Source organism: Engraulis encrasicolus, chromosome 4 (assembly GCF_034702125.1).
Source record: "Engraulis encrasicolus isolate BLACKSEA-1 chromosome 4, IST_EnEncr_1.0, whole genome shotgun sequence".
Taxonomy (NCBI): domain Eukaryota; kingdom Metazoa; phylum Chordata; class Actinopteri; order Clupeiformes; family Engraulidae; genus Engraulis; species Engraulis encrasicolus.
In genome coordinates, this window is record NC_085860.1 from 19,035,205 (window position 1) to 19,045,050 (window position 9,846).

Sequence of the window (9,846 nt, forward strand, 5' to 3'; positions counted from 1 at the left end):
GTTTACAAAGGACACCCTGTTTTTTCATGTGCCAAGGCACACCTGAAAAAACACTGCAATTGATCTTTAAAAGGATCGTTGCTTCTGTGCTTTGCTTTGTGTAATTTCTATTACACATCTGGGTTGTTTTTGTTTTCCCCAATGATCATTTGATCTTTTAACTCTAAGTCCTAATCATATAATTCTTGGAAATCTCACAAATTAGAGATAAAGCAAAGGAGGTGGAAATAACAAATCCCAATTTACCTTTACATTAGAGTGTGAAGTATGTGTGAGGTAGGCCTAGGCTATGAGTAAAGTGTTTTTGTATGAGAGTGTACAGTAGCCCATATGGAAGCAGCTGCTGCATGCTTGTGGGGTGAGTGCTCTTGTGGCTGAAGAACTCTCAGAACGCTCACACAGAATGTCCCTCGAGTGTGTGAACAGAAGGAAGGAATGGAAATTGGATATGCACAGTAGAGGCTTTGTGCCTGTGTGTGCCCTGCACAATCCAAACCTTACTTTGCTCTATGAACAGAATGCGCCCAAGCCATTACCATTCACACCTAGAAGCCTGCTGACTAAAATACTAAACATTATATCTGTGTCTGCATAATGTTGTATAGCAATATGTTGATATAATGCATACCGGAAAAAAGTAAATTGAACATCAAAGAATGTGTGGAGCCTTTTCTTCCATGCTATTTATGAGCAAATTACTTTTTGCAATACACACAAATGTGTGGAGCTCATGTGTGCTGTTCACTTGTGCAGTTGGTCTTTGATCCATGTCCACAGAAACTGACAATGCGGTGGCTATTTATGCGGCGGCAGGTGATTATCACAGGAGCTGCTCATCTCTCTGCCTCTCATCTCTTCGTTTCCTCTCTGCCTCTTAAATGAGCACAAAGAAATGCTTTCAGCCGGCCACACCAAAGAGGTGAAACATATAATCACATATAATGAGGAACACTCAAGCAGGAACATGCAACAAAGCCACCTGCATGTTTACAGTGGAAGGAGCTGAGACTAGCTTAACAGACACCCCAGCAAGTAGGCCTATTATATATACAGAGGTTGGGCAGTGAAATTCAAAAACCTGCCATTTTAGTGTGGGGCGTTTCATGGATAAACTTGACCACCCTGGTCGCCAGTCTTCATTACAGTAATTGCATATTACACCAATAAGAGCAGAGTGTGAAGGTTAAACTACATAACAGTGTAAGAGCAGAGTTTAGCTCAACATATCAGAGTTCAAAAAAGGAGAAATTCTTGGTGCGTGTGTTGCTGGTGCATCTTTCACCAAGACAGCAAGTCTTTGTGATTTATCAAGAACCAGGGTATCCAAGGTAATGTTTGATTTACAGGTTCTTTAATTAATTGATTCATTAAGGTGACTTTTTCAATATCACTCTAACGAGCAGACAACAGCTGGATGAGGAGAGTGAGGAGTGAGAGGAGGGGACATTGGGAGTACGTTACTCAATGGGAGGGGAGGAGAATAGGATATGACAGTGGGAGGAAGTGGTGAAACGCACTAAATGGACATTCGTCACTCACTTAACACACATTTATACTGATGTCATACTCATACACACACACACAAATACACGCACGCACACACACAACACAACACACACACAGACACACACACACACACACACACACACACACACACACACACAAACAAGAGATGTGATGGTGGGAGGTGGCAGGTCACACACTTAATGGAACCTTGTCAGGATAGGGGCATGCACGGACACAGACAGACAGACAGACAGACGCACACACACACACACACACACACACACACACACACACACACACACACACACACACACACACAACACAAGGTTAGCATGGGAATGGGGAAGTGCACGAGAGGTTCACAGGCTGTTCAGTTGTCCTTTTCACCCTGGATTCTATCCACAGGAATCAGCATCCAGTCCCTGCCCTCCCAGCCCATTCATTCCCATGGGAGCCCATATATACTAGCACTCACACGCCCGTGCAGAAAATAGACTCAGGTTCTATTTTCAAGTTGCAACCCGCACTTGTCCGAGCTCCCACTCGCGGGCCCACTCATGGCACCATGACGCCACGCTTTGGTGAGAAAGGAATATTCTGTTTTCATGTTTTCTAATTCTTTCGGACTGATCATGGATACATTCGGACACGTTTCACCTACGCCCCGTGCTTGCAGTGTGAATGAACCATTACCCTTTTATGTGGTGTCAGTCCTCTTTTTGATCACACCCGTTCCTCTAGAGGTTCCTAAAAGTAAGACCATGTCAACAAAGGTCTCAGTATGGTTCACCTCCGAGCGGTCTGGGTACCCTTTGGAGCATTCACATACAGTATGTGCAGAAAATGTCACAGGTCTGAGTCAAATGGCTGAAAGAGACCAAGTGTAAACATGCATCATGAAGTTGTAGCAAGGCTGTGGAGGTGTGCACAGGTGTTGTCTTCCTAGGTAGAACATCAGAGACCATATGCTGCAGTCAGTTCCCAAAGTGCTCTCGCAGGTAAACAATTAAATTATCCAAACTGATGCAAATGAACTGCTGTAACTTTTTCACCTGGCATAAATAAATAAATAAATGTAAGCACATGAGAGCAGGAACAGATGTGGATAGTTCATGTGGAACAACATGTGAAATATTATTTTCTTCTTCTTCTTCTTCTTCTTCTTCTTCTTCTTCTTCTTCTTCTTCTTCTTCTTCTTCTTCTTCTTCTTCTTCTTCTTCTTCTTGCTTTGTCTTGTATCATTCTCTCTTACCTCTCTCCCTCCCTCCCCTACTTCTATCCCCTCTACTCTCCTACAAAATGACACTAATGAAAGGTTCTGCAATCCAATGTGATTGGATGGTTTGTAATAGAACTACAGATTAGTCCACATAAAACGCTTCTTGCTTGCTCAAGCCAGTGTGCGTGCATGCGTGCGTAGAAAGAAACTCAAAAACGGTTGGTTTTGACATAATTCATAATTGGCAATAATTCCGCAAATGCTGTCTGCCAAATGTTTTATGCCTACCCATGCTTTGTCTTCACCTAAAAAACAACACAAGACAAGAGAAGACAAAATACAACACTTTGCTTGGCGTAATGATTAGTGCAAATATTCTACTTTTAGACATTGAAATGAATTCAGGATGTCAGGACGAGGCTTCTTTGAATGTAGGAATTTTGATTTGTCACTGCGCATGGTGGCTATTAAATGTAGACCTCTCAGTCAAGGCGTAGTTGCATAACCGCTCACCTATAGCTTCTTGCACTTCAACTGAGAAGAAAACTTGATTTGACAACGCAAGCCAGACTCTCCAACATGATCACATTTTCAACAATAATTGATATGGACTTCCTTTGTACAACATGCACGAGCCCAACACCAGCTTTGATGAGTGCGGTTGAAGTGAACCCTGCTGAGATGCAGCCAATCTTCAGTGGTGGAGCGGATTCAGCCTCAAGTTAAAGCTTCCATTTTTTTCAAACTCGGCTTATGCACACACCCTTAAAAGAGATTGGTTAAAAAAGTGACTAATCTCGTTGGTTGAGGCAATATTGGTCAAATTAACTGTGACATTGGTAACTATTAAACAAACAAATTGGTTATCTAACAACTAATATCATTGGTTAAGAACAAATTGGTTGATTTAACAAAGATATTGGTTAACTTTAATAACAGATTGGTTGAAAAATGACTAATATCATTGGTTAAGCAAATGTTAACTAAGAGATTGGTAACTGACGCAGGTCTGACGCTCAACGTCAAGTACGTAACTCTGCTTCTCAATTTTCTGACAAAGCCGCCATCTTGGTGCTGCAGGAAAGCCGTTTGAGATATTGGTGGAATTCAAACACTTTGTGAGGTAAGTTCGTTTATTTTCAATGTTTCGTTAATAATTTCAAGACAATGCCAAATATACAGTGAATAACGAATCAGTTTCTTGTTCAGGATGGTAATTTGCAATGAATTTGTCTTCAGACCATACCTCCGCTAACAGGCCACTATTATAACTACCGGTATGCTAACTTAGCCCTAGGTTGTTTTCACAACTTTGTTGGAAAGTTTGTGTTTTGTTAGAAACAAACTCTACGAAATTTACAATATAGATTTGCTCCGAAAGAGCTATAAAACTTGTCCAGTGGTGCCAAAACACCCATGTCAGAGTCAAGACCTAGCTAAATGTCCGCTAGCAACATAGCTATCAGTGGTTTCTGGAGGAGGGCCGAAGGGAGTGCTTCCCCGCCGGCCAGAGATTGTTTGCGCCGGCCTCTTCACCTGAAAGAGCTAGCGCTGCATGATGAGGTGGTTCGCTAGCAACAATTAGCTATTACGGTTAAATCATGTTGCCTTTGTTGAGGGATGTTTGAAATAGGCCGATGTATTCATAACTGAATATTGGTTTCTTGTTAGAAACGAACACATTTTGGATATAATTTTGTTCTGAAGTTACAACATGCCAAGTTAGTGTTGTAAGACTGTTGGCGCCAAAGTTAAGAGCTAGCTAAATGTCCGCTAGCAACATTAGAGCTAGCCAAACTGAATAATGAATCTCTTGTCCGCTAGCAACATTAGCTAGCTAAAGTCTTTTTTTTTTGTTAGAAACGAACTCCCTTTGAGTATAATTATGCTCTGAAGATATCCAGTTAATGTACTTGAGCCAAAGTAAAACACAAATACCAGAGAGAAGAGCTAGCTAGAAGTTCGTTAGCAACATCAGCTTATCTTTTAGCTGACTCAGAAGCTTGAAGTTGCCACCACTTGTGCCTGCTTTTTATTGTTAGAAACGAACTCATTTTGACTATACACTTGCTCTGAAGTATGTTTTAACACATGTGCCTTTCCCTGTTCGTTGTGTAAAGGAAGTGAGTAAGTAAACTGATTCTGAACTTGTTATTGTGCACACAGTGTGCTGTTTTGTCCCATTCTGTTACTGCCAACTCTGTGGGCTGTTCTCTCTGTTCAGGGAGAAACCACTGTCAGCCATCAGATCGTGTTCTTTTCAATAAATAGGCATTACCTATTTGACAGATTTCTCCTGAAATAATGAGCCCAGAAACACCCAGATGTGTAGAGTGCTTAATTTTTGGCTTGATCAAAGATGCTTAATTTGTATGGTTACTGCAATAAATATTTAGATTTCTTTGCCCATCCTTTTTGGATCTACTAGTAGGCCTAGTGATTTTAGAGGTCTTAACAAGTGGGCTATGCATCAGATTTCATTTCAAGTGATGGGTAAAATATCCAGAAAGATATATAATCTGTTCTTTTTGCCCTCTAGTTTAGCACACTGAATTCTTTGAGCCATCTGGTGTCAATCCGTGTGGGAAAATGATCAATGAAAACAATTTAAGAAATGCATCTTATAGATGTTTCATATTGTAGGCCTATTCAGCCTATTGTGTCATGGTGTCATTTTTCAAACTTTATTTTTGTGTAATAATTAGGCATATTGATACATAATCATGTTCATGTTCTGTGCTGTCTTGCTTTGCAGATGACAGAATATTGCTGAAGGATCCTACATGGAAGCTGGCTGATTACACGGAGTGATTCCTCTGGTGTGGTGTACCTCAGAGAAATAAACACTGTTGCAAGAGGTGAGTTTATAAAGTCACACAAAACCTATCCATGTATTTTTTTTAAAGTCAAAGTTCTAACTTGCTCTGTATTTCATGCTGTCAGTCAATATGAGATGCATACTAATGTTGTGTGTTATTATTGCAGCTGAGAAGATGGCCAAGATATCCTTATTGCTGGATGGTAGCTCTGGTCGTAGTGGACCATATCTGCAAATGCTTCTGAACATTGACAGAATTTCTAAAGGTTAGCAACCATTCACAAATTTACACCACATGTATGTGTGTTTCAAATGTCTTAACAGTTTGAAGCACACACTGTTAATCAGAGATGCGTCCTGATCATGCCGTGTGTTATTTTGAGAGGATAGTTAAGGAATAATGGCAGCTGCCTGGTTACAGTACATTGATCCCCTTTGTAGCACCATGTCTAAAATGCTGAGAAAAATCAGTTTGTAAATGTAAGCATTTTTTTATAACTCTGCACCAAATGTGTGTTTCAAATGTCTACTATCTAATAGTCTGAATAACACACTCATACATGACATGACCAATATGTTATGTGCTCGGAGCGGCAGTTTACAAACGCACCCTTAGTGCCTTCTGCTGTTAGGCCAATGGCACTGAGCCCACCGTTTCATTGATTGGAGTATTTGGGTTACATTTTGTCAATTTGTTGTATTTTCCAGGATCGTTGAGGACTCCTCCTCTATGCGTGACATCTTAGATTAGATTTAGATTTAGATTTAATTTCAAGTGATGAGTAAAATATCCAGAAAGATACATAATCTGCTCTTTTTGCCCTCCAGTTTAGCACACTGAATTCTTTGAGCCATCTGTTGTCAATCCGTCTGGGAAAATGATCAATGATATAAAACAAACAAACAAAAAAAACATTTTACATGTATACAGACATGTATCTTTTAGATGTTTCATACTCTAGGCCTATTCATCATCATATTGTGTCGTGGTGGTGACGGTGTTATCATTTTTCATTATTTTCTTGTAATAATTAGGCCTATAAATGCATAATCATGTTCATGTTTTGTGCTGTCATGCTTTGCAGATGACTGAGAATATTACTGAAGGATCCTACATGGAAGCTGTCTGATTACACTGAGTGATTCCTCTGGTGTGGTGTACCTCAGAGAAAATAAACACTGTTGCAAGAGGTGAGTTTAAGTTCATGAATTCACACAAAACCAATCCATGTCAGGGCTTTTTCTGAACGGGGAAATAGGGGCGCTCCACCCTCATACCTCCGTGGGTGCACCCTCATACTTTTATTTTTATATATACATATTTGAGCACCCCAAGTAAATTTCTCATTCACGGGGGACGGGGGGGGGTTGGACACCCCCCTTCACCCCCGAAACCTGCCATGATGCTCCCTCATGCCAAAAAATCCTACAAAAAGCCCTGCATGTATTTTTATAAAAGTCAAAGTGCTAAACATGCTATGTATTTCATGCTGTCAATATGAGATGCAAATTAATGTTGTGTGTTGTGTGTTAATGTTGTGTGCAGCTCAGAAGATATCCTTATTGCTGGATGGTTGCTCTCTGGTCGTACTTGAGCCCCCTGGACCATGTCTGCAAATGCTTCTGAACATTGACAGAATTTCTAAAGGTTAGCAACCATTCACAAATGTACACCACATGTATGTGTGTTTCAAATGTCTTAACAGTTTGAACCACACACTGTTAATCAGAGATGCATCCTGTTCATCTTGTGTGTTATTTTGAGAGGATAGGTCGCCAGCGACCCTATTCACTTGCTGAAAATGCTTAAATACATCATAACAACATTGCTATGACATTACATAGAGCCATAACGCTGCACTACAGAGTTAAAGCGATGGTTCGGAGTAGAATCACCCTAATGCCATTTGAACCGTGACACCCATCCACCTTTACACCCGAAGTGTTTTCTGCCGCAGGCTTACATCAACAGAGTTGCCGTGTTATTCGATGTTTATTCCGGTTAGCTTGACTCAAGCGCATATGGATACTGGGCACCGTCTCCAAACTTTCCCCACAAAAATAACATGTCATGACACCAAACTTCTGCAGTAGCACATATGGTCTGTACTCACGAAACGAAGCATTTGGAAGTTTGGAAATAGTCCAGGAGTTTATTATTATCAACACAAGCCGAATAGCTTCTCTGCTGCTAAAGCTGCGCCAACGTTACTTCCGTCATCTAAGACAAGCATGTAAGAGTCCTCAACGAAGCTCATAATATGCACAATGAAAAGTGAATTCAGCATCAGTATTGATAACGAAAATCATTGTCTAATTGATAGTAGGTAAGATTTGAAATATCTTTTAAGTATTTCCTTGAAAATATAAGCCTTAATCACAATTCAGTGAAAACTTTTTTAACACTCTCGTCTGGAAGTTTGTTGAAGACTTTTACGGGCTTGTCTCATATGACGGAAGTAACGTTGGCACAGCTTTAGCAGCAGAGAAGCTATTCAGCTTGTGTTGATAATACTAAACTCCTGGACTATTTCCAAACTTCCAAATGCTTCGTTTCGTGAGTACAGACCATATTTGTGCTACTGCAGAAGTTTGGTGTAATGACATGTTATTTTTGTGGGGAAAGTTTGGAGACGGTGCCCAGTATCCATATGCGCTTGAGTCAAGCTAACCGGAATAAACATCGAATAACACGGCAACTCTGTTGATGTAAGTCTGCGGCAGAAAACACTTCGGGTGTAAAGGTGGATGGGTGTCACGGTTCAAATGGCATTAGGGTGATTCTACTCCGAACCATCGCTTTAAGGATGGCAGCTGCCTGGTTACAGTACATTGATCCCCTTTGTAGCACCATGTCTAAAAATACTGAAAAAAAAACGTTTCTAAATATACCGGTAAGCAAATTTTAATAAATCTGCACCAAATGTGTGTTTCAAATGTCTACTATCTAACAGTCTGAATAACACACTCGTACACAGTGGTGGACAAAGTAAAAGTACTTTTGTGGTGTAATTACAACAGTAGCACATGATATTACATAGCTGTTAAACCGTTTGCTCCAGTATACCTACCTATTGAGATGGACTGTGTTATTACTGAAAAACAATAAAAACCTAACAAGAACCCACCACAAACTCAATCCAACCTGTGCAGAATCAGCTCGTCGTAAGACAAGTACATTGGTCTACTTTTTACTCAGATAAGTTACCTGTGTTGGAAAGAAACTGTTTTTTTTTTTTTTTTAACTTTTACTTTTACTTTGTCCACCACTGCTCATACATGACATTACCAATTGTTGTGTGCTCAGAGCGGCAGTTTACAAACGCACCCTTGGTGCCTTCTGCTGTTAGGCCTATGACACTGAGCCCACCGTTTCATTGAGTGGAGTATTTGGGTTACGTTTTCTCAATTTGTTGTATTTTTCAGGATCGCTGAGGACTCCCCCTCCATGCGTGACATCTTTGAGAAATTTCCACGCTTTCTGGAGATGCCAAGTTTGGTACGTCTGCCAGACATTTTTTTTAACCTTTATTTAGAAAGAACAAGTCACGATATACCTGTAGTTGTGTGCATTGTTGATTTTGGCTATACTTGGTGTTAATTAAGCTTCCTGATACTGCATGATTTATACCGTTCACTCAGTAGAGTAAAGCTTTCTATATAACCTGTTAAAACAGGGCGTTATAAATTTTGTGGTTACCAGAATGGCAATTACTGAGCATTACTAAAGGCCCTATGTTATGTCATAGTAGAGTAGTACTGGCAATTAACCTTTCAATGACTATTACAGCATGTTTCAGATGGTATGGCGTGCATTATGGGGCTAAGCACCATTGATGTATCTCTCTTTCTCTCTCTCTCTCTCAAATCTTAAAAATTCTTTCAGACTGGAACCAACTTTGCATCCCTCGGCACTGACACTGAGAAGGTTTCAAGGACCCCACTACTAGGAGGCGAGAGTTTGACACGGCAGTGTCATCACTGCCATGGATGACAATGTAACCATTCCTGTTGCTGATTGCCTGACTTGCGCAGTGACAAGCTTTTCATGCTCTACTGGGTGTGTAACTTGGCATATCCACCACAGTTTAACTCTGTTTTTGCCTCTTTTGAATATGTGTACGATATAACCATCTCAACCAAAAAGTGGGCCAAGGTACTGGAACATTTCTCACTTCAAGTTGCTCTGTAGTCACTGGACATTTTTTAAAACATCTACGCAAACACCACCACTCCACACCATGTGTATTTTAATTACTTCTGATTCCACTGACATGCAGACTACATCCTATGCAGATTCAGG

The 9,846-nt window shown here is 40.5% G+C and overlaps 1 long non-coding RNA gene across 1 annotated transcript in view; it reads left to right on the forward strand.

The window, feature by feature from the left end:
- The first annotated feature begins 3,510 nt into the window (after positions 1–3,510).
- Positions 3,511–9,846, forward strand: part of LOC134447392 (uncharacterized) — a 6,751-nt gene continuing 415 nt past the window's right edge. The window contains exons 1-7 of the long non-coding RNA XR_010034595.1: positions 3,511–3,848; positions 5,481–5,583; positions 5,711–5,809; positions 6,629–6,734; positions 7,090–7,191; positions 8,970–9,042; positions 9,430–9,846. The exon at positions 9,430–9,846 is cut by the window's right edge and continues 415 nt beyond it. This is a non-coding gene — a long non-coding RNA (uncharacterized LOC134447392). The remainder of the gene's footprint in view (positions 3,849–5,480; positions 5,584–5,710; positions 5,810–6,628; positions 6,735–7,089; positions 7,192–8,969; positions 9,043–9,429) is intronic.